This window comes from Lissotriton helveticus, chromosome 3_2 (assembly GCF_964261635.1).
Source record: "Lissotriton helveticus chromosome 3_2, aLisHel1.1, whole genome shotgun sequence".
Taxonomy (NCBI): Eukaryota; Metazoa; Chordata; class Amphibia; order Caudata; family Salamandridae; genus Lissotriton; species Lissotriton helveticus.
Window position 1 is genome coordinate 454,242,006 of NC_136062.1, and position 14,200 is coordinate 454,256,205.

Consider the following 14,200-nt stretch of genomic DNA (forward strand, 5'->3'; position numbering starts at 1 on the left):
GAGTGGGTTCAGGAGACTGGAGCTCGAATCTGGTGTCCGGGCCCTTTTGAGGCCTAGAAACGGGGACAATTCAATGAATTAACGTGCATACTGTAAAACGTGGCAACATAGGCCTAATACTCGTTGCTTTCACGAGAACTGGATACTGGCATACTAGAGTTGGACACAACCATAATTGCGTCTTTAATCGATCATAGGGGGATATATGCATATCGATCATGCACATATAACATAGGATGGGGAACACGTAGGCACATAAGACAAGGCAAAATTCAATTTTCCTCAATTGGGTCAGGTAGGTGCCCGGCTGAATGCTCTCCAACACTATGAAGAAAAAGTTACCAGAAGTTTGTCAGAAGTTCGCAGAATGTTGCATCAAAATCTGAGAAGAACACCGACAAAGCGGTACCGGAAGAGTAGTCGAGAGAGAAGGGGTTGGTTTTCCTTGACGGTTTACGAAAAATGCCTGGACAGGGTGATCTCTCTACAGCCTAATGACGAAGACTTCATTCGAGACTGCCCTAATTGCCAACACAAATTCTCACAGATGGACCGACCCCAGGTTTGCAACTTCTGCCTGCCCGTGGAACATTGAAGTGGAAATTGCAACACATGTACCGTGTTCATGTTAATGCTGAGGGTGACAGAGAAGCAGAGACGAGCGCATCATACCAGGCTGGGACAAGGAATAACTCCATCCCTGAGAGACCTGTGTCTGTTGAGCATCGAGGAGGATCTTCTATGTCAAAGGTCAGGCAACCAAGAAGATACAGGAGGTAGTAGGGACACAGAAAAAAGGGCCTAAGTCCTGAAAATAAGACTAGGGGGCAACGAAGAGAGCCACTACATTGAAACAATCACCGACCGAAGGCATGTCCCGAATCAGAGAACCCTACGGATTCCTCAAAACTGACACCACAGGAGAAAGATCTCCAGAAAAGCCCCAATCATCAAAGAATGATCAAGGGAAAGACGCTTCAATGTAAAAAAAAGGAGAAGTCTCTAGAAGAACACCAAAGCTCAACGACGAATACGTTATCAAAGGATTCTTCAATGTTGAAAATAAAATCGTTGTCAATTCTCGACGCCCAAAAAAAGTTGGCTGAAATTGAAAGGAAGAAAAGGGATCTCAAGGCCGAAATAGCCAACTTGCTTAAAAAATGAAAAGAATTTTGTCGAATCCTTGAAGGGATTTCGAATACCACCATAAACTGCAATGCCAAAAGATTCAGGTGATAAGGTCAAAGAGGTCAACCCTCCTTTGACACCCGAGCCTCTGGAGGATGAACCGGAACTCTTCTACGAAGAAGAAGAGGAACAACTTCATGGCATGTACCAGGGCTCAGGGGAATCCGAATACACTTACAATGGCAAGACCTGAAGACAAACTCCTGGATGGAAACATTAGACTCCTATCTATCAAGGACTTCGCCTCCAGATGCCATTGGCATGTATAACTAAGTTATCAAACAGGCTGCAGATAAGTATGGAGTGCACCTGGAGGAAGAAAAACAACAGTCTTGTTTCCTAGTGGAGACCCTCTTGCCAACACAATTGAGGAACCAATTCCTTCCACTGCTACTAACCGTACTAGATCAAAGGTGGGAGGCTTTCAAAGAACCCACCACTGGTAGAGCTGCGACTCTAAGGGCAGAAAAGAAATGGAAGTATTCATGTAAGGACCCAGCATTCATCAAGGTACAGTACCGGCTGATTCAGCCATCACCTCAACAGCACTGAAAAGAACCAACATTACCTCAACATCAGGATCGCCTCTTGACAAGGAGAGCAAATTTGAGTGCACTCCTGAACAGACACGTCTTCCAGCACTGTGAGGGAATGCCTGAACCTTTGAGGCACCTGCCAGATCAATGCAAATAGACAGCTGCACACCTGGCAGAAGAGGGCAAAAACAACACCCACACGCCTGAAATCAGCATTTGATGCAGTAAACACCTCAAGCTGCCAGATGATGATGGGGATCGACCTACGCCATCGTTTATGGCTGCAAATATTGGGTTTCAAGCCAGAGGTTCAGACTAGCATTCTGAATACCCTGTTCAATGGGGAACAGTTGTTTGGGAGCACAGCTGATGACATATTGAAGCAGTTCAAGGAGGACCACAAAGCAGCAAAGTCCATGGGGGTTTTACAGTTTAGGAGAGGTATGCAAAGAGGGGCAGTGACCTCACTCAGACATGCAGGAAGAAGCAGCTTCCAAGAAAGGAGCATGGCACCAGGCTTTACAGGGAAGCAGTCAAACACCAGCACATCAACAGCACGGGCAATACCAGCAACAATGATGACAGTCCATACGAGGAAGAACATGGGGACGGAGGACAGCCTCACAGGGGAGGCACAATCACCACCAACAAACGACTTCCCCAAAAATCACAGCCTTTAACAAATAACACCAGTGAGAGGCAAAGTAAGAGACCACAGCCTCTCGCACAGAATACCTGTGGGAGCCAGAATAAAAAACTTCCTCCATGGGTAGAGGAGGATTACATCAGACAAATGCATCCTAAGTGTAATTCAGTATGGATAATGCCTAGAATAGGACAACATGTTTCTAGAAGGGGACCAAAAAATAAAGTCTATTCCAAGGAAAACATTTCTCACCTACTCCAGGAATTGCTGGAAAGGAGAGCAATGGAAAGATTACTAAGAGAATAGATCAACAAAGAAAATCACTCAACATATTTTCTGATACCAAAGGTAGACAGTTCTCTAAGGCCAATTTCAGACCTCAGATTCAGAAACAAATTTATAAAGACAACCTGACAACCTTCCGAGTAGTCATCCAACATCTGCAAAAATGGGATTAAATGGCAACTACAGACCTAAAGGACGCCTACTTGCACATGCTAATAAATACAAAACACAAAATTTCAAAGATTCCGTTCCCCTATTTTCTTTTTAATGCGTCCCAGGACGGCTGAAATAGCCTGGGCCCATTGATAAGCCTCGGCGTTCTTAGCTGTTCAGGAGGGGTGAGTGGGCAGAGAAGGAAAAGGACTGTCTTTTCCTTCTTGTCTAGAGAAATAAGGACAGTGTCCACTCTGCCGCTGATAGCTGCCCCATCCTCTCTTTCTACCTCTTATTCCCTCTTGTTCTGTCTTGCTCCTCCTCATTTACTGAAAGCCAGTGCTGACACTCTCTTTCCTCCTTTAGTTTATTTGTTCCACTGTGAAATGGATCCAAAAAAGAAAAACACTTTTGCTGGAAATGTCTTTTTCTGACATTTTTAGTTTTCAAAGTGTAGTCTCTAGAATAAAAGGTTAAAAATACGAAAAATAAATAAACAGCTAAATAAAGCAAGACAGAGTGGTCGTAAAGTGGTCAGGTTGATTTTATTTACACACAAACACATTAGCATTACTTTACAGAGTTTGCCAGTGAAGAGCTACTTTCGTTTTCTTTTCTTTAAACAGGATTGTTTCCCCGCGTGGGGAGTGCACCAATCCTGGAGGTACTTGCAATGCCTGATTGATGGGTGGGTTGGAAAACAAAATGAATATGGTCTTTTCAAACTATACTGCTTAAGGTTTTGTAAGGGTATAAGAAATGGACCTTGAAATGGGTCCCTTCAAGGCCCTGTAGCCATGTCCTTAACTTTTCAGGCTAAAACACTTACTGATTGCGTGTAAGTGTGAGTGATTCAAGTTGTCTGACTGCAACGTGCTGTTTTTTGACCTGGCTACGCAGGCAAGTGACGTATCCCAATTGTGTGTGTCACTATTTCTTCAGTAGTGTGATTGCCAGTGCATGACTAGAGGTATGTGCCTGCGATGCACAGCCAAGTGACTTTCTGTTCAACTACTCTGTGTAGGTGTGAACCTATGCAATGCACAATAGCCCCTTGTGCAGGGCTACAACTGAAACACACAGGAATGTACCCATCATGAGGTGTGTCAGGCACTGCACAGGTATGGGGGACACAATGTAGTGTGAGCCTGCATCTGTCTTGTTCAGAGTGCCCTTGTGGGTGTCTAAAGATATGGATGGCCTGGTTGCCTGAACATTGAGGCAAGTGGTGGGAATCACAATGTACTCTGCAGGATGTGAGGGTGCTCTTCAGTTATAGAAAAGTGTTGAAAGCTCAGCAGAAGGCAGGCCTCACTATCAAGTCCAGTAAGTGCCAGATAGGGCAGGGATCTGTGGTGCACTTGGGGCACCAGGTAGGAAGGCGACCCTACAACCTAAGATCAATTCCATTTTGGCTTGGGAACCCTCCCCAAGACCCAGACAATGTGAGAGCCTTTTTAGGACTCGCCGGGTACTGCAGACTGTATGTCAAGGGGTATGGCACTATTGTTGCCCCCTGACAGAGCTGACTACATGGAAACATCCAAGGACAGTGATCTGGACCAATGCCTGTCAGAACGCTTTTTATGCCCTAAAATCTGCCATTTGCACAGCACATGTGCTCAGGGCACCCAACGTCGCACAAGAATTTGTTATGCAGACAGACGCTTCAGAGCATGGTGTGGGAGCAGTGCTCTCACAATTGAATGACAAGGGAATGGAGTAACCCGTAGCCTTCATTAGTAGAAGGCTACTTCCCAGGGAACAGAGGGGGAGAGAAATTGAAATAGTAGCTTTTGCTGTGGTCTGGGTGCTGAAGAAGCTAAGACCCTGTTAGACCTGGCACCTTGGCGTGAGTCTCCCTTCCACTTTTTGCTGATGTGCCTCAGATGTTTTGCTGGTGTTAGCTGCTCAGGGCACTGCACCGCGGCCAATCCGTGCGGCAGTGCAAGTGCTCCCAATGTAAAGTGTACCTGTAATTGATTTTCATGATTGGCTCATTTCATTACTGTCAGTCCCCAGTAAAGTGCACCAGGAGTGCCAGGGCTGGTAAATACAAATATTGCTAATGGGCTTGCAGCGCAAGTTGCGCCACCCATAGTAGATGAGATAGCAAAGGTCCAAGGATTTCAAGGCTTTAGACAACACTTCAATAAGTGTGATTAGTTAGCGGCCACCCATAGTAGCAGCCTTTTAAAAGATGGATAAGGTCTGCCATTTCAGAACCTGCGTGCAGTATGGTACTGTCATGCTGGCTGGGCAAGTGCACATACTTTCCAGCCTCTAAACCTTGCCTTTACTTCATGTGAGTCACCCCTATGGTAGGCCTTAGGGCATGCAGCATTGTAAGCCTAAGGTAGGACAAGCCCTGATGTGTGTGGCATGTCCTAATAGTGAATTACAGACATTTTCGTTTTTCACTGTTGTAAGGCTACCTGTTCTCATAGGCCAGAATGGTCTACTGGAAATATTACACTCTATAATCCCAGCAGGCTCAGGGAACATGGTAGAAAGTCAAGTTTAGTATGCCTGAACTCAGAATAACAAAATACTTCTTTTAGTACAGTTTATTTTAATATCCTGTGTTTGCAAATGCTACTTTTAGAAAGTTAGCATTTGCTTGCCTGACAATTTCAGCCCGCCTCTGCTAGGATGTGTGCCTGCTGTCTGGTTTCTGTGAGTGGCAGGGCTGGGGGATTCCAGGGGACAGTCATGGCTGCCAGGTGGTGAATGGAGAGATTACCTCCATGCTAGGTGGGAGGAGTGCCCCTTGACTATGAATAGGGCTGTGCTCTCCCACCACAGTGCTGGCTCCACCTCCTACGAAGTGTCTGATGTCCCTGCCCTGCAAACTGAAAGCCACAGCAAGAGTCTCCAAAACAAAGTGCTCCAAAACTGGGCTGAACCAGGCTCAGGCCCCCTGGCCTGCAAGAACAAAGGATTTTCAGTATAAATGTAGGAGCCTGCTCCTAAGAAATCAGATCCTGTTTTACCCACAAAGAACCTCTGTCCAACTAGAAGGACCAAGAGAAGCTGAAGGAGGAAATTTGTCCCTGACCTGAAGGACTGGCCTGCAGTGGTGCCTTGCTGAGGAAGGAGAGGAAAAGATCGGAAAGGACTCTGTTATATTTGTGCCTGAAACAATCTCCAAGGTTTGATTTTGAGCTTGCCCCCTGTACAGAGTCCCAGGACCAGTGGAAGCTATTGTGCCAAGTTGTGGGGACTTGTCTGATCTTCCTGAGCCGCTGGAACCCCACCTGAAGTGTGCCTCGCTCCCCCCCCCGTTGCAGACCGTGCCGGGCTTCCCACTTGCCTCTAGACGCACCGCTCGCCACTGAACCCTGCCCCACTCCGCTGAGCCGCCCTTACCCTGCCCCCCCTCCTCCTCTGAGCCGCACACCTTGGTCGCCCCAGCCTCAAGAAAATAGCCCGGAGCCTCTGGGAGGCGAGAAACGCCTGCACGCTGAAAAGCGCACCGGCCGCCTCCCGCCCCGCTCCGGCCTTGGGGGAGATCACCCGCATTGTCTGCCACTACGTAGCCGAAAGGTACGGTGTGTACCTCTGACTTGCGCTGCTTCGCACCGTACACCCCCGTTGAGGCCGCGCTGCACCAGTTGAGCCGCCTATACGTCCCGTACCCGCCGCTAGGTGCCGCCTCTACACCTGCCTTCTCCTCCCCGGACCAGCCTCCTGATCGTCGCCCACCCACAGACGTGCAGTGTAGGAGTGCGACTTGTCCACCGCGTGGAGGGCCATGTGGGATTGAACGACGCATCCAAGAGCCGCAAACACTCAGGTACAGTGCCATTCAACTCCAGTTTCTGCAGGAGTTCGCCACGGACTCGGGGTCCTCAACGTTCCGTTTTCCCCGAATCGCTGTTTGCAACACGAACGAGTCGTACGGCCGTCCTGTGACTCGTACCCCGCTCTAAAGCCCACCGCGCCGTACGCTCTGTACCACAAGGCACGTGAGCTTCAATAGGCCTTCTTGCTTCTTCCTGCACAGAGTACGCCAGTGCGCTATGCAGCGCCCAGTCATCCACTGTAGGAAGGTGGCTACCTGACTATGGTTACCCCAGATTTTTTGCCTGTGTTTAGCTGGTTTTTTGACTTAGTTGACCTGGTTCCCTGCTAATCAGGGCCCCAGGCCATCTGCTCTCTCTGTAAAATGGATTCCATGTGCTATAGGCACATACCAATTGGAAATGGACTCCTTGTCAGCCCCTGTATAATGCACTATAGGTGCCCAGGGCATAGGGGCCACCAAGGCCTACCAGGGGCTGCAGCATATCTTTTGCCACCCCTGGCTGGTTCTTAAATTGACACAACTGGCTGATCACTCAGCTGGGGTAAGGTGGTGTAATCACCCCTTGCTTAGGTATAGTATACCTATATCTAAACCTATATCTGGACACATGTAAACCTGTGAGCCACTCCTATGGAAGGCCTCATCAATCCTGGAGGCAGGGTGCGTGGTTTTATGTGAGATGGAGCTCTAGCATGAGCTGAGCCTGTCTGCAGCTGTCGGGAACAACTCCCTAAGCTGTTTCAGGATAATGCCATACCATATACTCTTAAGTGCCTTATAATCCTCGCGGTTAAATAGCAACTTTGGTTTGGCTTTATCAAAACATGTCGTGTAAGGTGTCATACGATTTGGAATACCATCCCCTCGCCAGTTCTGGCGACGGGGATGGCATTCCACCCCTCTAGAGGGGTAAGACATGTTCCTTTACTAAATGCGGTTAATTTCTCCAAAGACCTTAAGATCCACAAAATGGATGCCTCTGCCACAGACAAATGTCTGGACCCCTGCAGTTGACCGAAACTCAGCAGATGGGGCCTGGACAAAGGGTTTCCTGTCACAGGAGGGTGTCACCACCCTCCAGACAGGAGATAGTGGATTGTAGCAGGGAGGTTTGAAAGAAACCAGACACTGCCTGGGGCGCACAAGGCTGCCCCTTGCATAATCCGGCCAAACCGGTTCTGGGGCACTCCAGCCCTCGTGCCAGGGCGGCCTGGATCAAAGGAAGGGGGTGTATCCACCCACTTCCTGGGTCCCACCCATAGGAGGGGACCTAGCAGGTAATCACGCCCCCCAGATTGGAATAAGAGTGGGAGCAGTGCCAATGCACATCAGATTTCCTGGAAGAAACATTAGAAACGAAACTCTGGACCCTTGGACCTCCATCTCAACGTGGAAGCCCGAAGAATCTCCCTTGTGGTCAAGGAGTGACCACCCTGCAGCAGCAGGCACCATCCAGCCCTCGACGTCTACTTAGTTGCAGTTCCCGCCGGAACTCGAGCGACTGAGATCAACGAGATCAAGCTTGCCTGCCTTCCAACAGCCCGATCCACAGTCCCTGCAGAGCTGAGACCCGTGGAGGGGACCGGAAGCGTGGGGCACGCCATCTTGAATTGACCACGAGACGCTGACCGTGCAGCCCACGAGTGACCCTCGAAGCTGTGCACCGGGGTTTGAGAAGCCCCCACCCTGAGCTGCTCTTGAGCCGAAGTTCAGCCCTCCACACTCGATGAGTGCTGCGTGGGGCCCTTTGGCTCTATTTGGCTCAACGCGTTGGCCCGGTCACTTGCCAGCTGGCTAGTGGTCCCTGTGCCGACGAAACTACAAAGAAGACTCGTGAATCTGGTTGCTCCAGATCCACACCAGCTCCCCTGAAAAGGAGCCCCGACTCTGACCTTCCTGGTCCGAGTGAGAAGCAATCTTCCAATCCCGCGTGGATTGCTCTTGCCAAGGCTTGTTTGCTCCAAACTTGAAGCCGACTGCACCGACGGTGAGAGCCTGCGTGGGACAGATCGTGACCTGCTCCTGGACGTCGCAGATGCCCCAGAGCCCACGTGACAGCGGAGAGAAGCTCCTCGACGACCACCTGATTGCGCCCGACATTGCCTGGTTCCGTCCTGGTTCCACCCTGGTCACTGCTGAGTGACCCAGACTCTGTCCCCTCTGCTTTCAGGTACTCTACAACTTGAGTCCACCCTTGGACTCCACCGGACACTTCATCTTCAACCTGCCTGCAGCCCTTTCAGCTCCAAGCACCAAGAGCCTGCGTGTCAAAACCCGACGCCACTTCGACCCTGTGCACCCACTTCCTGTGGGTGAGGTAACTTTGCTCCGCCGGTGTTCCCACACTGGTGCACACCTCTAGGGTCTGTGTGTTAAGTTTTGTTCCTCTAGGTTCAGCGGAAGTGTCCTTAAACTTTAACTCTATGACTTTTACGCACCATTGGTTAACATTGGTGCATGCGTGCGCTTTCCGCACATCTCCCGAATCCCGAGGGCCATTCCCGACTTCAGCATTGCTTGTCCTGACTGCTCCCCGCGATTCCCTAGGCCCTAGGCCTAACCACTGTTCGAGTGGCCTCTCTTATACCACTTGTTTAGTATATGGTTTGAGTGGCCACCCGCCCTCATCCATAATTGTGCAACTTGTATGTTTAAACAGTGCTTTTGATTTAACGCTTGTGCCCCTTTATTCATAAAGAATACTGGGGATTGTTTTTAGTAATAAACACATATATTTTTATAATATATACTTGTGTGGTGTCCTTTCATTTGATATTACAGGATTGTATGTGGTAAAACAGCTCGCTTAACACGACCTCTTAAGTTAAGCCTTTAGGCTGCTTAGTCCATGCTACCCCTAGGATAGCTTGTCTAATAAGGTTGACTTACAACCAGACACCATAAGGGATTGTTTGGTCAGGTAGTAGGTGGTTCCAGAATTGGAAACATCCCCTACCAGGCCAACTTCTCACATTGGTGAGCAGCGGTGCGGATTTGAGCTTGCTGTTGTTTTACCATTGCAATCTTTATATCAAATTGAAAGATCACATCAAGTACCTCTAGGTACATATAAATCAAAAGCTTAGCATATTAAGTTCTACTGAACTTAGTAGTTGTAGGTTGAAGGGATTAGCACACCCTGACTACAACTCACTAGCAAGGTACAGTAGGAAAACACTTAGTGTAGGTAAGTGCACCACTTACACCTCACTAGTAACCATGTCTGACACAGGAAAAGCCTCAGGGTCTACTCCTGTGACAGTTGACCCTACCCAGGCAACTTTTGGATATGACAAGTTAACCCGTAGAGACTTGATTGCCTTGTGCAAAGCAAGAGGGTTAAAAAGGGGCAGAAGCCCCACCTGCCAAATCCTGGTAGAAATCCTAGAACAGGATGACTTAGAGAAGGCAAAGGCAGCTTCCCTAGACACAGGAAATGGAGGGAACCCCCCTGAAACTGATCCCCCTCAGGAGGAGGAGGATGATGATGACTTAGATGAGGACTCAGACATTGAGGACTTAGGAGTTCAGGATCAGGGTAGCCAGGTTCCAGTTGCCAGGCTTAGCCAGGCCAACTTGGACCTACTGGGGAATGGAGAGGGCCAGCACCTCCCCAGAACCCACCATGGGATTCTCCCAGGCAACAGAAGAGTGAGATCTCCCTCAGGGGACTCTCATATTTCTAGTGCCTCCAGAGAATCAGAGAGAGGCATGACTGCTTCTCAGAAAGCTGAGCATAGGGCTAGAATGAGGGCTGTCAAACTCCAGATAGAGAGAGAGGAGGTAGCCCTGAGTCAAGCTAGACTTACCTTAGCTCAAGCTAAACTTGCCTTGGCAAGAGAGCAGAAATTGTGTGGCTTAGATGCCACTGGTGGCAGCAATATTCCTAAAGAAAAACCCAGGTCCTATGATAGTAGAAACCTGACAAAGATTGTGCCCCCCTACAAGGAAGGGGATGACATCCACAAGTGGATAACTGCTCTTGAGAGAGCCTGCATGGTACAGCAGGTTCCTGAGGAACAGTGGGCAGCAATCTTATGGTACTCCTTTTCAGAGAAAGGGAGAGATAAGCTCCTCACTGTCAGACATGAGGATGCAAACAATTACAAAGTCCTGAAGAGTGTCCTAATAGATGGGTTTGGCTTAACCACTGAACAGTACAGGTTGAAGTTCAGAGACACCCAGAAGACACAGACTCAGGACTGGACTGATTTTGTTGATTGTGCAACTAAGGCTCTGGAGGGTTGGCTACATGGCAGCAAAGTACATGACTTTACAGGATTGTATAATTTGATTATGAGGGAGCAGATCCTAAGTAATTGTCAGAACCAGCTCTTACACCAGCACCTGGTGGACTCTGATCTGACCTCTCCCCAAGAATTGGGAAAGAAGGCAGACAAGTGGGTCAGAACCAGGATTAGGCCTAAGAATCAGGACAGTAACCAGAAGAAGGAGTCTACCAAGCCTCAAGATAAGGGTGGGGATAAAAATAAAGAAAAGACTTCCCCAGGGCCCCAAAACTCCAAGAATGGGGGTGGGTCCCAAGACACTTCTTCAACTGAGAAAAAGCCTTATTGTTATGCCTGTAAACAGGTTGGGCATTACAAAACAGACAACTGTTGTCCCAAGAATAACAATAAAGAAAATATACCTCCAAAGCCAGCTTCAACACCTCCTGTTACTGTCAGCAGTAATCCCCCAGGAAGTGGAAGCACACCCAGGAATCTGGGTGGGTTTACTGTTGGAGCTCAGGTGGACCCTGGCCTATCCAGGTCCCCATCACCCAATGATCTTGTTTATGAGACTGGCTTGGGTATGCCAACTTCTCTGCTTGCCCAAATACTTTGAGCAAGTATAGACAAGAACCCATCATCAATGGTTTGAAAGTTGAAGCTTTTAGAGACACAGGGGCTAGCATCACCATGGTGGCTGATGGCATAGTCCCCTCTAAGCAACTTTTACCTGGTGCCACATACCAGGTTACAAACATTGATGGAATCCAAACAAATCATCCCATGGCAGTAGTAAGTCTCAGCTGGGGAGGTGTCATTGGCCCAAAGAGAGTGGCAGTGTCACCAAACTTGCCTGTAGACTGCCTACTTGGTAATGATTTGGAAATCTCAGCCTGGGCTGAGGTTGAACAGGAAACCCATTCTAGAATGGTGAATTCCAATGGAAAGGTTAGTGGGGCTGTAATGGCTACAGCCCCAATTCAAGATGTCCTTCCTGAAAAGGTTGGTAGGGCTGAGAAACTCCCTGCCCCATCTTTAGCAAAAGCTCTTCCTGAACAGAATAGCAAAGCTGTTATGATAACAGCAGAAACCCAAACTGAGTCTCCTCCTGAAAAGGTTGGTGGGGCTGTGATGGCCACAGCCCAAACTCAAACTGATATGTGTGTTGTGAAGCCTGAAATGATGGATAACTCCACACAAACTGAGAGCATGGAGGAGGAAGAGAAATCTCCCCCTCACCAGACTTTAGGACAGGATCAGCCTCCTCAGGGAACTGATCGTACCCCTGATGAAGGAACTGCCCCAGAGGTTGTTAGGCCTGGCCTGACAGAGCCTCTGATGGCGGTGGACCCTTCTCAGGTGGGACCCAGTCTGGAGCAGGTAACCTACCCCTCTCTCCCTTGCCTTAGCCAGCCCAGGGCTGCAGAGGACAAGAAGGACAGTGAGACCCAGAGGGCCCCCTGTCAAATAAAGCACCCCCATCAAAAGATTAGGTGCACCAAAACTAGTAGCCCTAGTAAGGTGAAAACTTTAAAAACTCCTAAGGGAGCCCCCTTAAAAACAGTTAGGGACCTCCCACAGATGGATTCTGTTGGGCACAGCCAAACCTGGGACCCAAAGGGCCCAAACCTGAACTGCCCCTCCAGCAAGCCAAACAGAGGGACCCAGCCTCCAGCTTTAGGTAGCCAGAGGTTGACCCTGAGAGCACAGTGCAACTCAGTTAAAGAAAGAAAGGCACACATGGTGGAAGATAATTGGAGGAAGCCAAGCCCTGACTTAGTAGAGCCTCACTTCAATACTCCATATCCAAACCAGCCTTTAACTTTGCATAAACACACCCAAGGTAGTGATTCCCTATGGTGGAGACCCTCTAATACCCAAAGGGTGAGGGACTGCTTAGTGGACCATGAGACAGGGGGTACCCATGCTAGTGCAGGTACTTCCTTATATGGCCACTCAGGCAATATAGGCTTACCTGGCCAAGGATAGCCTTATCTCCTTTCGTTTGGGGGGGGATTATGTAGGAAGGTGGCTACCTGACTATGGTTACCCCAGATTTTTTGCCTGTGTTTAGCTGGTTTTTTGACTTAGTTGACCTGGTTCCCTGCTAATCAGGGCCCCAGGCCATCTGCTCTCTCTGTAAAATGGATTCCATGTGCTATAGGCACATACCAATTGGAAATGGACTCCTTGTCAGCCCCTGTATAATGCACTATAGGTGCCCAGGGCATAGGGGCCACCAAGGCCTACCAGGGGCTGCAGCATATCTTTTGCCACCCCTGGCTGGTTCTTAAATTGACACAACTGGCTGATCACTCAGCTGGGGTAAGGTGGTGTAATCACCCCTTGCTTAGGTATAGTATACCTATATCTAAACCTATATCTGGACACATGTAAACCTGTGAGCCACTCCTATGGAAGGCCTCATCAATCCTGGAGGCAGGGTGCGTGGTTTTATGTGAGATGGAGCTCTAGCATGAGCTGAGCCTGTCTGCAGCTGTCGGGAACAACTCCCTAAGCTGTTTCAGGATAATGCCATACCATATACTCTTAAATGCCTTATAATCCTCGCGGTTAAATAGCAACTTTGGTTTGGCTTTATCAAAACATGTCGTGTAAGGTGTCATACGATTTGGAATACCATCCCCTCGCCAGTTCTGGCGACGGGGATGGCATTCCACCCCTCTAGAGGGGTAAGACATGTTCCTTTACTAAATGCGGTTAATTTCTCCAAAGACCTTAAGATCCACAAAATGGATGCCTCTGCCACAGACAAATGTCTGGACCCCTGCAGTTGACCGAAACTCAGCAGATGGGGCCTGGACAAAGGGTTTGCTGTCACAGGAGGGTGTCACCACCCTCCAGACAGGAGATAGTGGATTGTAGCAGGGAGGTTTGAAAGAAACCAGACACTGCCTGGGGCGCACAAGGCTGCCCCTTGCATAATCCGGCCAAACCGGTTCTGGGGCACTCCAGCCCTCGTGCCAGGGCGGCCTGGATCAAAGGAAGGGGGTGTATCCACCCACTTCCTGGGTCCCACCCATAGGAGGGGACCTAGCAGGTAATCACGCCCCCCAGATTGGAATAAGAGTGGGAGCAGTGCCAATGCACATCAGATTTCCTGGAAGAAACATTAGAAACGAAACTCTGGACCCTTGGACCTCCATCTCAACGTGGAAGCCCGAAGAATCTCCCTTGTGGTCAAGGAGTGACCACCCTGCAGCAGCAGGCACCATCCAGCCCTCGACGTCTACTTAGTTGCAGTTCCCGCCGGAACTCGAGCGACTGAGATCGACGAGATCAAGCTTGCCTGCCTTCCAACAGCCCGATCCACAGTCCCTGCAGAGCTGAG